The following is a 21,898-nucleotide window of genomic DNA, read 5'->3' on the forward strand; positions in this document are numbered from 1 at the left end:
ACAAGCATGCAAAATAATTCAAAGGTTGGACTGCACAGCTCAAAAGGGGGGCTGACTGTCGTGGCCTTGGTAGGCAAGGCATGGGCTTAAGATCTCGAGGAAAATCGGGTCGGCAAATAACAGCTGTGCAATAGCTGACCGGTGCTCACCATCTTGCCACGAAGCCAACATCATGCCCGCAGACAGGACGCGATAAAGGTTGTTGTGTTGAGGCTCCAGTTCAATTTATTCACTGGTGCTATCCCCGACCTCAAGCTTTGAAGAAAGGTGGTGTCTGTTGGCGATGGAGATAGAGCGGCAGAACAGGAAGATCTACTGCGTAGAAGTAACAGCTTTGCCGGGAAAAGCTTTCGCTGGTGGTGGAAGCCGCGGGAGATGAGACCTTTGAGCTCAGGGCAGACTCGAAGTTCGCGTACTGGTCCGTTGACTTATCCCATGTGGGATTGAGGAAACAATCCAAAGATTGCTCCGACGAGCAAGTCATCTCCTGGGATGAAAACAGAGACTGCCAGTTTTGCACCGGCGATGGTTCGAAGTGCACACCAGTACTGAGAAAGTACTCTTTGTCCATGGCAAACGATGGAATAGTATATGAATGAAGAAAAAGAGGGAGACCCAGATGAGAATTGGGGAGAAAGAGGTTGAAGATGAGGAAACAAAGAAAGAAGAGTGTCTGGTATGTGTTGAAAAATTCCAGCGGGCAGCGAAGGCAAGGTTGCCGACCGGCTGCCCGCCGGAAAGAAATGAGTATAGGTCTAAATCTTATAGCTCTGATACCATGTAAAATAAATTGATGTATATTATTGATTGATGTGTATTGTGTATATTACAAGGATTCCTATTATATAGGAGAGGATTTGGGAGTAGGTGAGGAGTAGGTGGAGAGTAGGTGAAGTAGGTGAGTGTGTGTGGTAGGTGGTAGTGGTAGGTGTGTAGTAGGTGGATTTTAACAAAATGCCTAAGAAACCCCAATCTAAATCCCTGGTATTAGTCACGGTTGAACTGAATTATTTTTTAGTACTGAGTATAAAGTTGAATATTCATTTAGGTTTTTACCTTCCTTTGGTTTTGGTTTTTTTAATATTTTATATCCTTTAGAACTTTTTTTTGGGTTTTCGTTAAATTTCTTCTATGGTACAAGTAGTAACTAAATCGTGAATGTAAGACTAAAAAGTGTATATAGAAGTGACAACTCTTCTCCATCGAATCTCAACAGAGGAAGAAAATCAAATATCACAACTAGAAAGTGCTAATTTTTCGACTCCAAAGGGGGCGGAGTCAAAGAAGGGCAAGGGCCATATGCACCCCGCCCCCCTAATTTTGATTTTGATTTTGATTTTTTTTTTTTTTTTGGTTTTTGTTTTTGGTCATATGTAAAATGTATTTTCTTTTATCTTAACATGTTTTTGGCTAAGGATATTTGTATTGTTCATAATACGGAATTATTTGATACTTTGAGAATATTATGTAATATTATTTATATAATAGTCTAAATCAATAGTATGGCGAGAAATCTTATGGATTAGATATGATAAATAAACTCATCATTTTTAGGTAGTTAAGAGATAACGATAGACCACTTAATGTGAATTGTGGTTTCCCATATTGTGAGCATTATGTAAGCAACGTCATATGGTACTCTAAGACTATTTTAATAATTTTCATTCAAAACACATCATTTATAAGTAATATCATCTCTCTAATATTTTTCTATCAAATAAAAATTAAACAAATTTTATAATAATTTGTGTTATAAATGATGTTTTTTTTTTAATTTTTTAAAATTAAGAATTTTCATCCATAATTTTTTGTGCTAAAATTACAAATTTACATCACCATCCCGCACTAAGTTATTCCACACTATTACAAAATTTTGATTTGTTGCTATTAACAATGAATATTTAAATTTTTATATTTAAATTTAGCTCATAAAATTATTATTATCTTAATGTTAATCATATTTTTTTAAAAAATATATAATTAATAAGTACTCATCTCTAACTTAATTTTTTTTTTATTCCGCCGCTGATTCCAAATCGAAGACACTTTGACAGCACAGTTAGTGGAAGTCTTTTACCCATGCCATCAAAAGCAGCCAAGCTAGGAACAAATTAAAACTTGATCGGGATCAAGCCTCTCGGCCCTCATCTAAGTTCCTCAATTTCATTTCCAAAGACTTGGTTCGAGATCAAGCCTCTCCAACTTTTGTTCAAGTTTCTTTTCAAGCCTTTTGTAGGAAAAATAAGAAATAATACACAACGGAAATAAATGGATTCAGACATTCCTTTTACGCTCAAATTGAATCTATAGATTGTGTGAGTGAATCACGTGCCTCCATTGATATTTTTGAATAATTCTCAGCAATGAAGTAGAACTACTAGAGAACTTCCTACACTCTTCACAATACAAAGGTATGGTTATGTGTTTCTATAGAGAGAGGAAAAAAATAGAGAAGACTTCAGTAGACTGATCATCAGATACGGTTAAAATTAACTCTCAGCATATAATACTTATATTATATGCAAGTGTTATAACCACCCACAACTCTATCTCCTCAACAAATGAGATAGTGGGTTAATCCCACTTATCCCTAAGTTAATTCAAGTCCACTTTGACTAGGTGTCTTCTTATGAGTCTTGGGTCATGCCACCATGAGCAACCCAATCGGGTATGGGTTTTAAACCTGACCCAATTTCCAACATCTCTTACTCGAAAATGCGCTGGCATGACACCATGCTTCCTTTATCTCAATCTATCCATCAAATACGATCATACTAGCCAACAAATCGTGAGACTGCCGAAAACACCTGCATGTGGGAGCTCTACACTAGAAACTTAAAAAGAGCCAACATAGAGACATCAACCCAAAAATAAAAATAGTGTCTCATATACCCCAGACCCATCTAATTACACCGGTCCAAAAAACATCTCTAATCCCTCAAAAGAGTATGTTTGACCCTCTTAATTCTTGCAATATATTCACACTCATTCCGCCTCTTATACAGATCGATGTGAGTTGTCGGCAGTAAATATACAACAGTGGTGTAATACTAGATGATCTTCCCTTCGCCCTCATGCCATTTAGTTTAGGATTGACTATTTTCCCAATGATGTCCCTTAAGGTCGAATCATACATGACCACAGGCAACAAACCAAAATAGCAGAACATCAACCTCTTACCTTATGACATAGTCAAAGGTCACAAAAATGGTACATAAGTGAAAGTCATATCAATAATGACACGTAAGACTCACATGGTGAGGAAACAGGGATCTATTCTCTTACCTCATTACTCAGCTGCCAAGCATATGTAGTATGAATACATGCTATGGTGAAATAACTCTTACCTCGTTACTCAGCTGCCAAATAGTGACATCATACTCGATTTACCATACAAATCTTAGTCTAGTTGCTTTCTAGCGCCTAACCTGAATTCTCTATTTGCTCGCCTTCTAGGCACCAAATGAGATCTCACATTTGACTAATCATAATAGGCACAATATGGAAAGTGGATACTAACTTCCATATTTGGTCTTTAACACGACCTCATCATGGTTGCAACTAAGGGGACATACATGCTGGACAATTTAAGTCTCTCTTAGCTCCAAATAAAATAAACCACTAGTCTCATCATTGCTAGCTCCTAAGTGCCAAGGGCGATTGCTCATGTGAATGAGCCAATCTTACCTGTTGACATCATCATCTACTAATCATTATGATACAAACCATAATAGCATCAATATCCCATAACCTCACAAAAAAAAGTGATCAACTGAAAAAACACAATCACAATTTGTGCAATTCTAGATTCCAAGCATAAGCCCTATCAGCACATCTTGCGATCAGCATATACAACAGAATCCAATCCACCATGTGCACCTCACATGAAGTGGTTCAAGATCGCTACCTCTTGCGCAATTTGTGGTTCAAGATCACTACCTGTTGTGTGTTATCTTTTGGTGACCAATTTGTGTTCATTCAAGATGCACCCAACTAGCGCATTGAATCTTACAAAGAGCAAATTTATACACAACTAGTAAAGCATCATATCCATTGTCTAATGAGCAAGGTCAATGTCTAAACTACTCAGTCAATCATTTACAAAAGATAACACACATCATGCCGAATACGCCCACATTGCGTGGTTCAAGCTCCCATAACAAAAGATCAAGGAACATAGGTCATATGTTTCTCCCAAGGACAATATGAGGATTTACTCAATAGCTGAGGCTCTAGCTTTTACCAATAGGTAAGTCAATGCATTTGCAATTTTGCATCTAGAATCATTCTAGGATATTCCTTATGTAAGTCATCAAAGACAATATGAGAATTCCCCTAGAACAATCCCTAAGGATCGTACATCCGAGAATATAAATTACATCACCACCCATGTCTATCATGTCTAAAACAGATGACTACCAACCCTAGGCGACGATAACTTTATAAATTCCTAGCTAATAATGGCTAAGTAAGGGAATAACTTCTTTTGGACCATTGATCATGCCTCAATAGTCTTCATCAATTATCATTGGCCTATCATGGCTCGATGAAATCTAAGAACAACTATTTGGATAAGTGTTTTAGGTTGTAAAAGATTTATTGGAACTAGCAATCTTTTTGCGCTCCTAACTTTTCGCCATAAAGCATAAGGTAAATCCCTACAGATCTACTTATCCAATTCTCCAACGAGAAGTTGGGTCACAATGTCCACAAAGTAAAGTTTCGAATTCATGTCAATCATAGCCTAAGTTGAAGTAACCTCACTCCCCAAGAGAAAGTCTTCTCATGGTCTACACCTTATTCAATAGTGCAAATTTTAGTATCTAGTAAGTCTTATGCCTCAAAAAGTGACTATGCAAATTGCGCATAACTTTAGAACAGTTTCATGTCATAGCGGAAAGTTAACCAAATCCTAGAAATGGTTAATCCTCAAAGACTCTGTCTTAAAATGCGCAACATTGATCCACTTTCTAAAAGTAGGGGACTAGAGAGTCTTTGGGATTAGCCTAGGTTCTTTATCATCTTGCGAAGCAATGATGAATGTTTCCCTCTCATTCACCCAATGATGACGTGGAAAATTTTCACATTTGCTACCACGCAAGTAAGAATGTAGAGTATTCATCTCTAATAGAGTAATCCACTAGTAGGCACGTCACTCCCACTGTACCTAGGATATTGGAAATTTCTTTCTATTCTCAACTAGGCTACATGAAGTGCCATTCTTAGAATTCTCTATCTTATAGAGTTCCAAAACTCTATTCACGTTACTTTTACTAAGAAAACTTTACGTGACTTAGTTACACTCTCACAAAGTTGCTCACCAATAAGCACATGACCCGGAGGGTTTACATGACAGCATACAATAATGTGCCACATGACCCTAAGCGTTTACAGAACAACATACAATAATGCGCCAGTGAACTTTAGGTCTTAACTTCATAACCTTATGACAAGTAAAATAAAGATAAGTTGCTTGATGGTTACAGATCGCCCACAAATGGCTCTTTGTTAACCTATTACTTTGATGGAGTGTAAAATCTGATATGGAGGGCACTTAGTTAGGGACATAGGCAATAAACTAAAGTGCAATTCCCAATTGAGAAACATGCCTCATCATCCCCCTAACATAAACAATACTTAATTCCTTATCTGTACTACACAATTGTGTTGCTGAGTACTAGAAATAATCAATTTTCTGGGCATCCCTTTCTCTTCACAGAGCTTTCTAAAAAACAACTCAAATAGATACTCACAACCTCAGTCAAAACTAGAAGCACAAAAGCTCTTATCTAATTGATCTCGACCTCATATGTGCAATGTCAAAAATCAGCTCAAAACTGTTGACTTATGAGAGATCAAATAGACTTGACTAAGATGCGCATTGTAATCTATAAATGTGTAGAGATTAGGGCTAGCTATCATACCCTTACACATATCTAGTCACAAATATCATTGTGGACTACATGTGCCAATATGGATACCCTTCTGAGACTTTCCTACTTACTTGTGCACAACCATTGCTAACAAAGTTACACATTCACATGAGAGCAAGATGCCACAAGTGAGTGTGCCTGAGAGAGCCTACTCAAACCATCCGTGTCATCTTTTTCATTAATGTGATTAAGTACAATAAACCACCAGTTCATGACCAATGTCATAAACTAACTCCAATCATCCTAACGTGTGAGTTCTCAAAGACAAGTGTAAAGGTTTAGGCCTAACTAGGAAATGACTCATGACTAACTAATGTTCACTAGATCATTAAAGGATGTCATGGAGATTTCAAGTGCGCCTAAGTCGCTAATTTAACTAGTAAGTGCTAATCCCCTGGACCTTCAAGTCCATTTTATTCTCTATACACTTTACTGCATCTATGACGATACTTCTCTTGCCATCTTTTCTTGATTCATAGTTAGTGGCAATTAATTCTATTATCCACAAGAAGGAGAGAATAAGCTATCAATCTACGATAGCTCCTGAAGCAACTTAAGCGTGAATTAGGCTAAAGAGCCTAATTCAACACAATACTCTCACGAGCAATGCATCAAATTCTTAGAGTCATAACAACCTTGTCAGCCTTAACCTTTTCATTACTATGCTATGACTTTTGCACTTAGTGGTAAACGCCATTCAAAAGAGTTAGCCTTGTGTAAACACCCCATTTTGACCGACCTTAAGACTTTAGTTTCGGCAGAATCATTGTTGAATGTGTGTGGGACATGCCATTTCAGATATTATTAATACATTCATGCATGAGATACACTCCTACCCCCCTCTATTATCCTCCATTGTCCTCCATTGTCAATGGAGATTTTGTCTCTTCCAAAAAGAGGACATCCAATTCAACCACCCTTATCATCCCATCATCCATGTCTCCCACCTTGTCTCCCTGCTCCTTAACTTTGCCTTCCATCATTGTCTATATAGAGGATCAAAATGTATCAGAAAGAAAAAGAAGAGATAAATGAATTAAAAGCTATAGAGAGAGAAAGAGAAAAAGCCTTAAGCTTTGAGCCAAAACACTTTCATTTTTTCATACGCTGATATATGATCTGATATATATCAAAACCATCCCAAAAATTCCATTATAGTCAAATTTTGAGCCTTAATCCAAAGAGAGTGAGTGCTATCAAAAGAGAGAAAAACATAGAGTTGTAACTCTCCCCCCACACACATTATTAAACCACCTAAAAACACCATTCCAAATAAGAATTTCAAATTTTCAAATTGAGAATTAAGAACACATCCTAAGCTTGAGAGTGATCAAAAGGAAGTTTAAAAATCAAATCCTTTCATTGGAAGGTGAATTTTGCACACTTTCATTTTCTTGTATTTTCTTTCTTATATTATTTTTCTTGCTTCAATTTCATGTTATAAACCGGTTGTAAGCTAACAAGAAGTGGTTAGTTGAGTCACTTGCATATTTTGCATTTGTTTTTCTAGTATTTGAACAAAACAGAGCATTTGGCCTGGCCAGATTGGCCGGCCAGCCAACTTTTTGACCAGCTAACTCATTTTTTGGCTAGCTAGCCAATTTCTTATGGACAGAACCCAACCACTTCTTGGTGTCAAGCAGAACAGTCTTCGATGGTCTCCGAGGTTATTGTTTTTCTATTAATTAGAGAGAACTTGTGAGGATATATTTTGTTGTACTATTTTTCGTCTCCTCCCTTAACCGGATTTGTAATATTCAAATGATGTAATAATTTCTCGTTCCGCTTCTTTCTATCTCGTTCTTTTATTTGCTTTACATATCTGTACATATGTGGTATATTTTGCTTGCCGTCATATCTATGCTTTGCATCCATGTTTTATGCCTTAAGATTCGTCTAAATTTACATCTGTAGGCTTAGTTGATTATTATGTGATTTTGTGTGCTACCTCATATTTTGAGATGTTTCACATGTCATATATTAGGAGTCGAATCTTTAGTTTTATTTCACGTGTGAATTGCATTAAGATCTTGTATATAGGATCACCATGCTTTTTTATTAATTTTGTTTTTGTACCTATTTGCGGGACATCGGTAAATATATAAGTTTTGTGCTTTGGCACCAGCCTGTATGTGATTTTCTTACTATGTTTAGCATCATACCATGTGACTATGTGCTTATTCGATATAGCTTTATGCATGCTAGTGGGTGAAGGTTGTGTTATTTAATTTGGAATAAAATTGATTTTCATGATTACACTATTCAAAACATCTTTAGAATATAAACAATCTATATTTGTTTGTTTCGCATAGTAATTTTTAGGATTTATTATTAATAATTAGAATATGAACATATGAAGTAAATAAAAATCATATCATGGTTTAGTAGAGGTCGATCTTTTGATCGGGTGAGTAGGGGTGCTCCACTAATGGCATTCCCTGTTATACCTAAGGTTTCGAGCCAAGCATCCTTGGTTACGACAAATAGTGGCCTTGGCACAAGTCATAAGTTTTCGAATTTTCTCAAAATATAATCCATTTTCTAGCAAATGTTTTACAATGAAATGGATTTTCTATAAAAGTTGCCAAATCTAGACTTTTATCTACGTTCTACATTGCACTCGTGGGACTAGATCAAAGAAATTGTGGGTCTGAACTATTTAACGCGCTCGGGTACCCCCAGAGCTTGTTACTATTTCTGGCGACTCTATTGGGGATATTAAGAAGCCTTGACTCGAATTCCATGATATGACTTTTATTTTCAATTATATGTTCTTTGCATTGCATACATGGTGCACCTAAGTCTCATGCTCGCCACCTGTTATCCTAGGTGGCTATTCGGCTTCGAGTGTATAGACGGACATGGGCTCTAATATTGTGGGAGCACAAGCCTTAGAATTGAGATCACCACATACCGTTTGATCCGCTAGATTGGGCAGGTATCTCGGTGTCTTGCTGAGGTACCCTTTTTGACCAGACTGACCTAGTGCATGTAGTAAGCTCTGACAACTTCCAAAATTAGGGCAGGATGCTACCCTGTGATAGGATGTATAATGCCACTTGTGTGAATAGTGAAACCCTAGGTCATTTCAAAGCTAGGACATGATAACCTTACCCTTCATAAGGGTGTTTGTTCTCTTTCCTGCTATGTGCAATGTATGAGATATGAGATTCTCAAATCTGATTAGTGGGTCAAGCATATCATTGAGGGGTTGAGTTCATATTGTCTAATGATTAGTTGAGCTAGAATGCCGCCGAAATTCTGATTGGGAGTTCCATTTTGTTTTTGCTAGGTCGTTGTAGCACTGTAGCTTCAAAACGGTCTGATATCCCCCAAGTTTTGTGAACTCGCACTAGTATACTTAGTAAAATCACATATTTGGTTTAAGAGCAACTAGTGTTAGTTTCTCTGCCGCCAGTTACGATGAGAAACGATAAAACCTCATTGTCATAACCTCGCTAGTCATAATTTCTAGGATATGTGATGGATCCACCTTCAGTAATGATGGACCCACTTCTAATGGTGACGGACCCACTTCCAGTAGTGACAGACCCACCTCTGGTAGTGACAGACCAACCTCCCATATTAACAGACCAACCTCTACTAGACATAGAAAACATGCTTTTGCCCCGTCAACAAAGCATGGATGCTATTACTAACAAGGCTGCTGCCAACAGAGAGGCTCTTACCGAATTGCAATGCCCATTTGAGGCATCCATATCTCATTCACCTCCAGTGGTTCATCTGGTTTTGGACCCACCTCCGCCAGTTAAAAAATTGTGTGAACCTAATCTACAAGATGATTTTCGGGCTCCTACATAGCAATGGGTGGACTTTTCCCCATGGATGTTGATGAAGTTAACCTAACTATGCTGAGAATATCAAAATTAGAGAAAATGTTTAGAAGGTCGCAAGGGTCCATTCCGGATATAGAAAATGGGTATACAGACACTGCTAGCAAACGGCTAAAATGGTTCAAAATGCCATATATTGACAAGTTTGATGGAGTTGGTGACCCTATTGTCCATATTCGCGTCTTCTTGGATCTTCTAAAACCCATGTGCCTGACTTAGCCTAAAAAACTTTCCTTGTTTAGGAGAACTTTATTTGGTGTAGCTGTCATCTGGTACACTAAATTAGAAGACTTGGTAAAAAAGAGTTGGGAGAAGTTAGCCGAGGCTTTTATCACCCAATATTCCTACAACACCTAGATTGAAGTAACCACCTAGGACCTAGAGGCAACCCGACAAGAGCCCAGTGAGAGTTTTGTGGCCTTCATCACCAGATAGGGGGCAAAGGCGACCATAATGACAAGCCAACCCTTGGAAAAGGATCAATTCCATATGGTTGTCAGATATCTGCATAGAAAACTACTGCAGAAAATGATAGTTCTCCCGCTCTTCAACTTCGAAGACCTCCATGAAATTGGGGTTCAAATTGAAGATGCTATCGGACAAGGGATCACTATAGAAGGAAATGAGCCCGTGATAAAGATATTTAATCGCATTTCCAATGCTTCTCCTAATAGTAGCACAGCTGCCAATTTTATGCCTTCAGAAGTCAACACAATCATTGCCATAATTGCCAACATAACTAATCCCTTCGCCAACTCTAGCCCACAACCAATCACTTCAACCTGACTTGAAACCAAAGGTTTCTCCCCTTTTACATGTCACCAACCCGTGCCATCCTAGTGAACAAGGGGCATCTCATGCTCCTTGATCCCCAACCCCTTTCTAATCCGCTTCCATGTAGCCATAATCCCACTAAGTATTGTGCCTTCCACCAACAACACGGTCATGATACCGATCGTTGCTTCCAACTTCATCGTGGGATTCAAGATCATAGCTTCGCCTCAACCCTAAAGAGCCAAGCTTACCTCCAACCCATTTCCACCCCATGACCAATTCTTACCGTCTTCCCATCTCAACCTTATTCATACACTACAACCTACCTTCAACCCTAGCATATACAGCACACCTTCCCATTTGTCCAAGCTCGAGGTGCTACTATCGAAGAGTGCTAACTCATTTATGATATATGCACCTCGATCCCAACCAAAACCCCAAAACTCTGTGGTGGCAGATGATCTGGAGCCAAAGCTAGATATTGGTAGATATTCTCACAGGCATGCACTTCCCTCTCTATGGTTTTCCTAAACCATGGATTGATCATGCAGCAAAGAAGCACTGGAGAAGTTTTGGGTCTGACACTAGCTGAATCTATGATAGATTTTGGAAACTAGCATGGGACCAATAAACTCCAGAGGATATTATGATCGTTTTTGTGATGGGGATGGACCACATGCTGATTACACACATTTCATTTCAGACGTAGTAGATGGTACGCACTGTTATTAGCAATTTGGGAATGCTTTTATTTTACTTTATGAATTGGTTGTTGAGTCTGAACATGATTCCCCCAAGTCTGTGGAGCTGGAATTAGGATCGAGTCAGTCTTATGAGTCAGACTTTAGTGATTTCGAGGGTGATAACCTGGAAATTACTGTCCTATTTGTGTTTGTCTTTTCACTTCACAGTCGAGTCTGTACCATTAAGCCAGAAGTTATGATTAAAAATGCAGTAATTTTTACCTATTTCTCTGTGCTTGTAAATCATTGCATTGATTAAAATTTTCAAAACTTTGATAAAAACGAAGAGGAAGGAATTCCTCAAGATTTGTAAAATTTGATCGATTAAGAGGAAAAAAGGCATGCTAAGCCCTTGATGGATGAGATCATTTCTATTAGTGTTGGTACTGAGAAGGATCCTGACTTGATCAAATTGGTTCCACACTATCTTAAAAGAGTTCAAAAAAATATTTTTGCGTGGTTCTACGAAGACATGCTTGGAATTGATTTTTAGATTGTACAACACAGGATCATTCTTGACTTGAGACCCGACCCCCCTAGCTTTCAAACCTTGATTCAGAATGTTCAATAATCTACCAAATATGAGGCTTGCATAGCTGGATTGGAAGCAACCCTTGAACTAGGGACAATAAGGTCGGATGTGATTGAAGGAAGCTTGCATAGCTAGATTGGAAGCAGCCCTTGAACTAGGGGTAAAAAGGTTAGATGTGATCAAAGATTCAAAACTGGATCATTTCTCATACCAATGGAGACTAGCAATTAAGTCAAATCTCAAAATTTGAGAGAGTAAGATTTAGTACTGAAGGACAATCGAGCTACTATCAACAACACTAGGGGCAAATTCAGACCTAATTGGACAGGTCCCTACATCATAAAAACTATCTGGTCAGGAAGAAATAGCCATTTCCATGGATTTAGATGACCTACAGATCTCACAACCAATCAACATGGACAAGCTACAAAAGTACTATCCTTGAGAGGCTCGCTAGGCCGAAAACCCGGAAATGAAAAAAAATGAAAATGAAAATGAAGAAAAATGAAGTAATAAACAATGAAAAAAAATGAAAATTTGAAAATTTGAAGAAAAATGAAGAAAAAAAAAGAAAAATGAAGAAAAATGAAAATTTGAAAAAATGAAAAATGAAAAAAAAAATAAGTAATAAGCAATGAAAAAAAAATGAAGAAAAATGAAAAAATGAGAAAAGCTCGCAAGGTCGAAAACCAGGAAGGGCAACTTTGGCAAAAGTTAGAGCGCAAAAGGAGAGTGAAAATACCCGAGTGAACCTTACCCCTGAGAGCTACGTAAGGCTTGATTCCTATCTTTGGGATATGTAGGCATCTTCATCCTAAAGTCTGGTCCCAACCATTTTCAACCCACTCATCCCATCCATGTTTGATTGGTGCATATTTATTTGACTCAGATGTCTTGTCCATGTTCAATTAGGTTATCTTTATTCGGTTGTCCTATCTCTTCTTTACGGCAAATTTAATTGCAAGACAAATCAAGCTTGAGTTATTTATGCATCTCAAAAGGTTGATTCCATGTTAGTCAGATAGTGACCATTTGTGAAAACAGATTTTGAGGACTTTTAATGAAGTCGACTACTTTTCTTGAAAATTATTCCATTTTTACAAAATTGGACCCATTCTTGGACCCAAAAAAGGAAAATTTTTCAATGCTCACGACTTGACTTACATGATTTCAAAATAGAGAGTGGAACAAGCATGGTAATCTAACTCTCATATTGGTAAAAAAAAAAAATAGCAGAAAACCAATAAACAGTCAAAGCAATGAATTGGGGCCGTAGTCGAGTCAGGAATTATGTCTTCTCCCCGTACTCTCGAGTCTCATGTTCATATTTCAGCCGATCGGCTAACCATTCAGTCAGCCATCCAAGTTTTGAGTTGATTCCAGATGTTTCTTGATTGTTTTAGCTGACCAACCACTTGTTTAGCTAGCTGGCCATTTGTTTAGCCAGTTCATCAGTTCGTTTAGCCAGGCAGTTCATGAATCAGCCGATCCATCAATTTTTTAGCTGGTTGGACAACAAATCAACCGGTCGTCCAATCAATTAGCTGACCGGCCAATTTCGATATCATTCCAAAATAAAAAAACTATAGAAGTTACGTAAGCTCAATGGTTTTTCCTTTCGAGTCATGTTTTGAGTGCCTTTTATTCCAATAACTATAAATAGGTGTGTTTCGATTAATTTTTCTTTGTTTTTCTTTCATCGAGTCATTTTTTGATTTCTGGTCAGTTGAGAGCTCAATGTCCAGACTCATTACAATTCAATCATTCTCAGATTCAAGTTCAAAACAAAATGTTTTCATGCTTATGTGCTATGTCAGTCACGCTTTGATATGCAAACAACATAAACTTCTTTTATTGAACTTCAGGGTGAAGCCCTGATCAGCATTACAAACAAAAAAAAAATAAATAAATAAAATTTCAAAAACAACAAAAAGGAAATTCTGAAGCATTGGTGCTCCTTTCTAAGCAAAGAACAAAAGAAAAAAAAAACAAGAAAGAAAAAAGAAAAAAAAAAAACAGAGTGACTTTTCTCAGATTTTGGCAGCAGCCCACCGACGAAGATTATAAACCAATCTCATTTGCAAACAACTTCGTCGCTTAACTCTACCGTCAACTGCCTCGCCATAGCATTACATTTGGGAAGCCCTTGAAGACTCTGCCTCGGCATTGGCAATGCCTCCAAAAGAAATTACTCCCTACCGGCTGTCAAATGACGAGTATAAAGGAACTCTGAATCAAGCCACAGAGGAGGCTTGTCGTTTCATCTCCTTGTTTTTCTTTTTCAAGTTGCTAATCTCTTCTCGAGCATCCTTGTACAAACGCTGGAGTAGAGAGAGCTGGGCGTTTAATCGATGTACTTCACTTGTCCTGTTCTGCAGTCGGTGCAACAAATTGGAGACCGCGGTCACTATCTCCACATAGGACTTCAATGTGTAGTGATTGGCATCAACTTCAGATTGCGCTGCCATCAGTTGCTCAATTGACAGCGCAGGAAAGCTGAGAATAGAGGTAGAGGCACTCTGTCGAGGCTTGGAGGAGCTGGTAATCTCGATTGGGGAATCGTTAAGGTCAGGAAAGAGAGTGAGGAGACGGCGAGAAGTAGCCATGTCAAGAGGAGTATAATGCCAAAGAGAGAATTGGCAGAGTAATGGCAGAGAGAGTTTACAGCTTTCTGCCCCGCTATCTTGCAGGCCTCGGTTTAAGAAGAAGCCAAAGAAGAGGGATTGCAAAGGAAATCTTTGACGAACAAGACCGGTTCAGCTATTGTTGGTCTGGTGCGCCGTGATTGTTGAAATCGTGCACTAGGCACGACACTCGACGAAGACGAACGAGGCAGAGAGAGAAAGAGAGAGATAGAGAGAGAGAAAATAGGGGAGGAGTGTATATATATATTATGTATATAATCTATATATATGTATACCATGTATATATATATATATATATATCTGTATGTGCGTATGTGCCCGCATCTATATGTAATATGTATATGTATGCGTATGTCAGTATGTCTGTATGTATACGTATGTGTCTGTATATATATGTATATGTATGTATCCGTATATATAATTTGTATGCATATTTATATGTATGTAACACATATTTTTTTTATATTATTTGTGTCTGTATAAGTATATATGGTATGTATATACATTTTCAAAAACAAAAATTCAAAAAAAATTCAAAAGAAAATAAATATATATATATATATATAGAAAAAAAAAAGAAATTTTTAGGGAAAAAAAAAGAGAAGAAGATTTTTTTTTTAAAAAAGAAAATTTTGAAACAAAAAATAAATAAATAAATAAATAAGAGAAAGAAAGAAAGAAAGAAAGAAAGAAGAAGAAGAAAAAGAAAATTGTAGAAAAGGAAAAAATCATTTTTGTGTATTCATCTGTTTTGCATCCATCATGTTATTTTTGTGCATCCATCATATCATATTGCATATTATGTGTCTCACATTTTCCCTTCGTGTTTTTTTTGCATTCATTATCACACTTGCAGTATTCATTACACGCATGGCTACAATCTATTCACATTAACATTTGATTACAACCTCTTTCATTAGCTAATGTTGGCCCCCCTTTTTTGGGTTGTAAGTTCAAACCACTCGGTTCATACTAGCCTTTCTTCCGAATGACGATACTATCCCTTTTTTGGGTTGTCGGTTAAAACCACCATCAGTTAATACCTCCCTTTTTCTTGGGTTGTTAGTTGAGACCATCTATCAGTTAATACCTCCAATGTTTTGGGTTGTTGGTTAAAACTATTCATCGGTTATATTTTCTCCTCTCATGTGAGTGTGTTTGGATTATACCCCTTTGTTATGTTTCATTTGCATGAGGCTTGCCTCACCACCTATTGCATTACATTGCATAAGTTATGAAAAACAAAAAAGAGAAAAAAGAATTCAACTTTCAGTTGCATTAGCATATCATTTGCATGGTTACAACTACCACAGCTGCATTACTTGGCTACAATCTATTCACATCAACATTTGATTACAACCTCTTTCATCTGTTAATGCTGGCCCCCTTTTTTTGGGTTGTAGTTTCAAACCACTCAGTTCATATTGGCCCTTCTTCGGGACGACGATACTATCCGTTTTTCGGGTTGTTGGTTAAAACACTACTAGAAATGGAGGCTTTAGACATGGAGCTTTTTGCGACAGCTTGAAAATCGTCACAAAAAGCAATCTTTTGCGATGGCACGAGAAATCGTCGCGAAATTAATTGTTTTGCGACGGCAATTGACTGTCGCAAAAAAGGTACAACAAAAATACCATTATTAGATACGGAAAATCCAAGACCGTGGAAAAAAGTAATATTATACGCAATGGTACGTTACCCGTTGTAAAAAACAATTTCCTCTTTTTTTTTTTTTTTTTTTTTTTTTTTTTTTTGCATCACCCTTTGTTAGTCCGTTGCAAAAGATTTTATTTTTGCTCATTCGTGACGGTCCTAAACTCGTTGCAAAAACTTAATTGATTCAAAAAAATATGAAGAATAAAAATTTCAATTTCTAAAAAATTAAATTCAAAAAAAAAAACCAAACTTTTTTTGAAAATATATATCCTTTATAATTGATTAGAATGGTCCACAGATCTTTCCAAACAACAAATAAATGGCTGAGATCATTTTACACATTAGAGAGTTCCCACTCATCACACACGCACAACAGTTTCTTCTTTTCTTCTTGTCTCTTTTGTGATTCACGTTCTCTCTCTCTCTCTCTCTCTCTCTTTCTCTCTCTCAGAATGATAAACACCTCATCGTCACAACCTTTGCGTCTCCCTCTCTTCCCCGAATTTTGATCCTCTTCTCTAATAGAGACCCACCCTCTTCGCTATAGATGGTGCTCTTTATTTCCCTTACAACCCTTTGAAACTCATTGGCTTGGGAAAGACCTACAATTTTGGCATGGTTCTAAACCTAGAGTTTGTTTCTTTTCTTTTCTGAAACCCTTCTCTTCTTAAATTAGGGCATTTGATTAAACTATTTGGATTTCAATTCAACGAATTCTGTTTGGGGGTTTTGATTTTTTTATATATATATAAAATTCTTAAATAGTGATCTTTTCCCCCATGTTTCTCCTTTTTTTCATATTTTAAGAAAAGAAAAGAAAAATCTAACAAACACCATGCTTATGGATATGAATCCAGAAACTCTAAGAATTGTCTTTTTTATACGAGTTTCAATAGTCTAAATGGGACTCAAGTTTTGAAATGGATTTGAAATATACAAGTGTTCTCTAGCCTTGTCCATATCAATTTTATGTTTTTGTTTTTGTTTTTCCAATTTTTTCATTATGTAATGCAATTTATAATATCTATGAAGTTGATGTCTTCTCCTTTGCAATTTTGCACCTTAAATGTTTATTTATTTACTTCATTGAACTTCAATGTAATGGCTTCCATTTTCTTGCATATTTCCTACAACAACAAAGGGTTTGAGTTTGTTATTGTGAAAAGAGTAAGCTTCTAAGAAGAGTATGGCAACCAAAACTTTGACTTTATATTATTTGGAGCACCATAAATATAGATATTTTATTTTTTTGAATGTGGGTTGTTATTTGAAGCCTTTCCTTATTGCTTGAGAGTTGATTTTGGTTTTGGCCTTTGATGAATTTTTTTATTTTTATTTTTTTAAAAAAAAAATAAAAAAATTGAACTGTTTTGCAATGTGTAGTTTTTCTTTTATGTATGATTTCCCCCCCCCCAAATTTTATGGCCTTCTTAGGGTTTTGTTACATAATCCTGTTGGAAATTTTTTAAAATTATATGAGATTTATCATAGATTGACCAATGTTGTGCTACAACACCAAGTTCAGATGATTGATGCAAGGATGCCTCTGTGTTTGAACAAGATGAATACTCAGTTCATTTACCGATCTTTGTAAGTTCCTCTCTCTCTTTAAATCCTCTTTATACATCTTATCTATACTATTAGTTTAGTCTTTCAGTTGACTTGAAGGAGTGTTTGTTTAGGTCCCTCTCTAGTTTGAAATAGCGTTTAATTAGGTCATAAAAAAGTTTTTATGGCATTGTTTGCTGCAATATTTGATTAGGTAATGGGTCTATTTAATTAGATCATAAAAAAGTTGTTATGGCTTTGTTTGTTGCAATGTTTGATTAGGTAATGGGTATCCCTCCATTAATTGATTTGTTTGTTTGCACAAATCTATTTGTGAATAATTTGTTGCTTATCTGTTGTTCAACTTAAGATTCTTAAGCTTTGCTATAAAAATTGTTGGCTATCTTCTTGATCATTAACTATGGCTATGTAATAATAATTTCAAATCTTGCTAGAAACAAATCGTTGTTGTTCTCTTCTTAATGATCAATTTCTAGGAAGAGTTGCTAGGTTCAGTTTGTGTTTTTCACTAGTTGTAGCAAGAGTCAAGGAGAGTGAGTACATCATATTTGATGGTGATAATTATTGTGTGGAATTAGTACATTGAGTATGCATTTTGTGATCATTTTGACTATAATTTAAACATTAGCATTGTTTAGATTACCTAAATTATAATTTTTAATCTTTTTTATTTTTTTATTTTCCCATTTGTTTGCAATAGAGGATTTTTTCATCTCTATTTTCTATTTTTCAAAAAAAAAATGTTTACTTTGTTTGGTTTTGTTGGAAAAATTCAGGTTATAAAGGCAATGGAAGGGTTGTGCTGATCAATTAGTGAGTGTTTCAAGAAATGGAGAGCAGACATAAGGGCTCAGAACAAGTGAGCCTTTTCTTTTCTTTTGTATATAAAATATATATTTTTTATGGTGAAATCGATTGAAGTTAGATTAATGTAAATTGATTTACAATATTATTATTGCTTGCAAGCTACCTAACATTTAATGAAGTGAAGATGCATTTATACTATTAAGAAGTTTTGTTGTTTTAAGGAGTGGATCATTAGTTAGGGTAGTTTTATATAGAAATGGTTACAAGTAACTAACTCTAACAAATTCAAGATTCTAACTTCCACAACTAACACAGTTATAACAAAGATATTTATCACTCAAGTATATATAAAGTTAGAAATAAACAACACCTCAATTGGACTTTCGGTTAAGAAATTAGAAGCAAATTAGCAAAAGCTAAGCACTATGGATGAGGTATGTGAATTGATCAAAATTAGAGTGGCCTTATGGATGAAGTCAATAAGCACTAAGGAATCTCATTTCACAATTCATGACCTTATTTATAATTTGAGGCTGATTAGAGTCTGCTTAGGTGAGAGGATGGGGTAGTGTTAGAGTTGATCCTTGGCTGTTGTAGTTGGTTTTGATTGGTTGAGGATTAGCTAGTGATGCTATAGGATGGTTTGTAGGTTGTGCGATATACATTTGATGGAATGCTTGGTGGCTTCCCTTTAAGTGGGATTTGTTTGATGTTTGTTGTTCTATTCACTGGTTTGTTTGATAATTGGTGCCTTACCAACTTGGTGTTGTGCTAGCAAAATCTAGCAACTTGGTGGCTGCCCTTGTAAAAACAAAATGCACCCCAATTGGAATTCCTATTAAAATGTTCAAAAATTTGCAAAACCTAAGGCTTAATTATAGCTTGTTTGGGGATGAGATCATAAAATAGCCACCAAACCAACTAAAAATCAACACAAGCACCTCACAAAAGTCTATATGAACTCCTAGAAGCAAACCAAACCCCTATTGAACTCGGTTATAAAAGTCGAGCTAAATTTGGTAACTTTAATTAGAAACACTCTAAGTGGTATATCATAGTTTTGAGAGCTTGATCCTAGGTTGCATTTGGATTAATGAAATCTGAAATGAATAGTTAAATGGTATCGGATGTCAACGAAACTTGACACACACGATTAACTAGGCACACATGACTTCTAGGAAATGATAGGACTCGAAATCGATTCTCGGTTTTGAATCTGGAGCCTAATTTTCGTTTGTAAAAACTTGTCCTTAAAAAAATCTTTTTCTGAACTGGTTGACACACTAAAATGGTCAAAATGGCGTCGGATGTCAATTAAACTTGACACATGCGACTAACTAGGCACTAATGACTTGTAGGAAAATACAGGACTCGAAACTGATTCTCAGTTTTGAATCTAGAGCCTAATTTCCATTTGCGAAAACTTGTCCTTAAGAAACTTTTTTTTTTGAGCCGGTTGACACATTAAAATGCTCAAACGACGTCGGGTGTTAACGAAACTTGACACACACAACTAACTAGGCACAAATGACCTGTAAGAAAAGACAGGACTTGAAACTAATTCCCGATTTTGAATTTGGATCCCAATTTCCATTTGTGAAAACTTGTCATTTAGAAACTCTTTTTGAGAATTGGTTGACACACTAAAATGTTCAAACTGTGTTGGATGTTAACGAAATGGCCGAATGTTGGTTTGGAAGCACCATCCTGAGGTCTAAGAACAGTTGGAGAAGAAGTTGGAAGATATATTGTGTGGCGCTCGATGTGTGTACATGTTACAATCTTATTTATTTATTTATTTATTTAATTTTTGAAATAAATATCAAATGTTTTATGTTTTTTGTAAGCTTGAAATTCATTATATTGTAAATAATTATTTTTTTTTGTTTATTTAATGAAATCTGAAACGAATAGTTAAATGGTATTGGAAGTCAACGAAACTTGACACACACGACTAACTAGGCACAATGACTTGTATGAAAAGACGGAACTCAAAACTGATTCTCAGTTTTGAATCTGGAGCCTAATTTCCGTTTGTAAAAACTTGCCCTTAAGAAAATCTTTTTTCCGAACCGGTTGACACACTAAAATGGTCAAAACGGGGTCAGATGTCAATGAAACTTGACACATGCGACTAACTAGGCACAAATGACTTGTAGGAAAAGATGGGACTAGAAACTAATTATTGATTTTGAATCAAGAGCCTAATTTCTATTTGTGAAAACTTGTCCTTAAGAAACTCTTTTTTCTGAATCGATTGACACATTAATGCTCAAACGACGTCAAATGTCAACGAAACTTGACACACATAACTAACTAGGTACAAATGACTTGTAGGAAAAGACAGGACTTGAAACCGATTCCCGGTTTTGAATTTGGAGCCTAATTTCCATTTGTGCAAACTTGTCATTTAGAAATTTGTTTTGAGAATCGGTTGACAGAATAAAATGGTCAAATTGCGTTGGATGTTAAGAAACAACCGAATGTTGGTTTGGAAACACCATCCCAAGGTCTAAGAATAGTTGGAGAAGCTGTTGGAAAATATATTGCGTGGCGCTCGATTCATGTATATGTTACAATCATATTTATTTATAGAAATAAATATCAAATGTTTTACATTTTTTGTAAGCTTGAAATTAATTATATTGTAAATAATTAATTTTTTTTTGTTTATTTTTGCAGATGCTATGCTTTTGAGTACACGATGATATGTTTTACAAAAATATGTTTATTTTTGCAGATGCTACACTTTTGAGTACATGATGATATGTTTTGCAGATGTTAAGCTTGAAATTAATTATATTGATATGTTTTACATATCAATATTGGAGCTTACTGTTGATACTAAAACAAACTATAATATATATGTTTCTTTATTTATATTGTCGATACTTTTGTTTTGTTTTAGATACAAATTTGAGTTCTTGAATTATCAAAAATCATTAGTATTGTTGGAGGATGTTTTATATATTTTTGTAATGAATGTTTGGTTGACACTGTATTGTTATAGGGTATATATATTATTATTATTCGTATATATGATTTTGTGAATGTGAAAGTGAATGTGAATGTGGATGTGGATGTGGATGTGGATGTATTTTATTTTAGAAAATATTAATAATTTGTATAGGGAATGAATTAATAAAATATATATTTATTTTATGAAAATAATTATTTTGCGACAGTAATAAATGTCGCTAATGTAATCATCATTTCCTTACATTTTATTAGTAACGGGTTAACCTTTCGTATATACATATTAGTGCCATCTTTAGCGACAGTTTAAACTATCGCGATTACATTATTGATTTAATTATTTTTTTTTACAACGTTTAAGACCATCGCTAATAATACTTTTTGCGATGTCAACTCCCGTCTCTCAAAA

Source organism: Camellia sinensis, chromosome 9 (assembly GCF_055761805.1).
Source record: "Camellia sinensis isolate YWXY chromosome 9, ASM5576180v1, whole genome shotgun sequence".
NCBI lineage: Eukaryota > Viridiplantae > Streptophyta > Magnoliopsida > Ericales > Theaceae > Camellia > Camellia sinensis.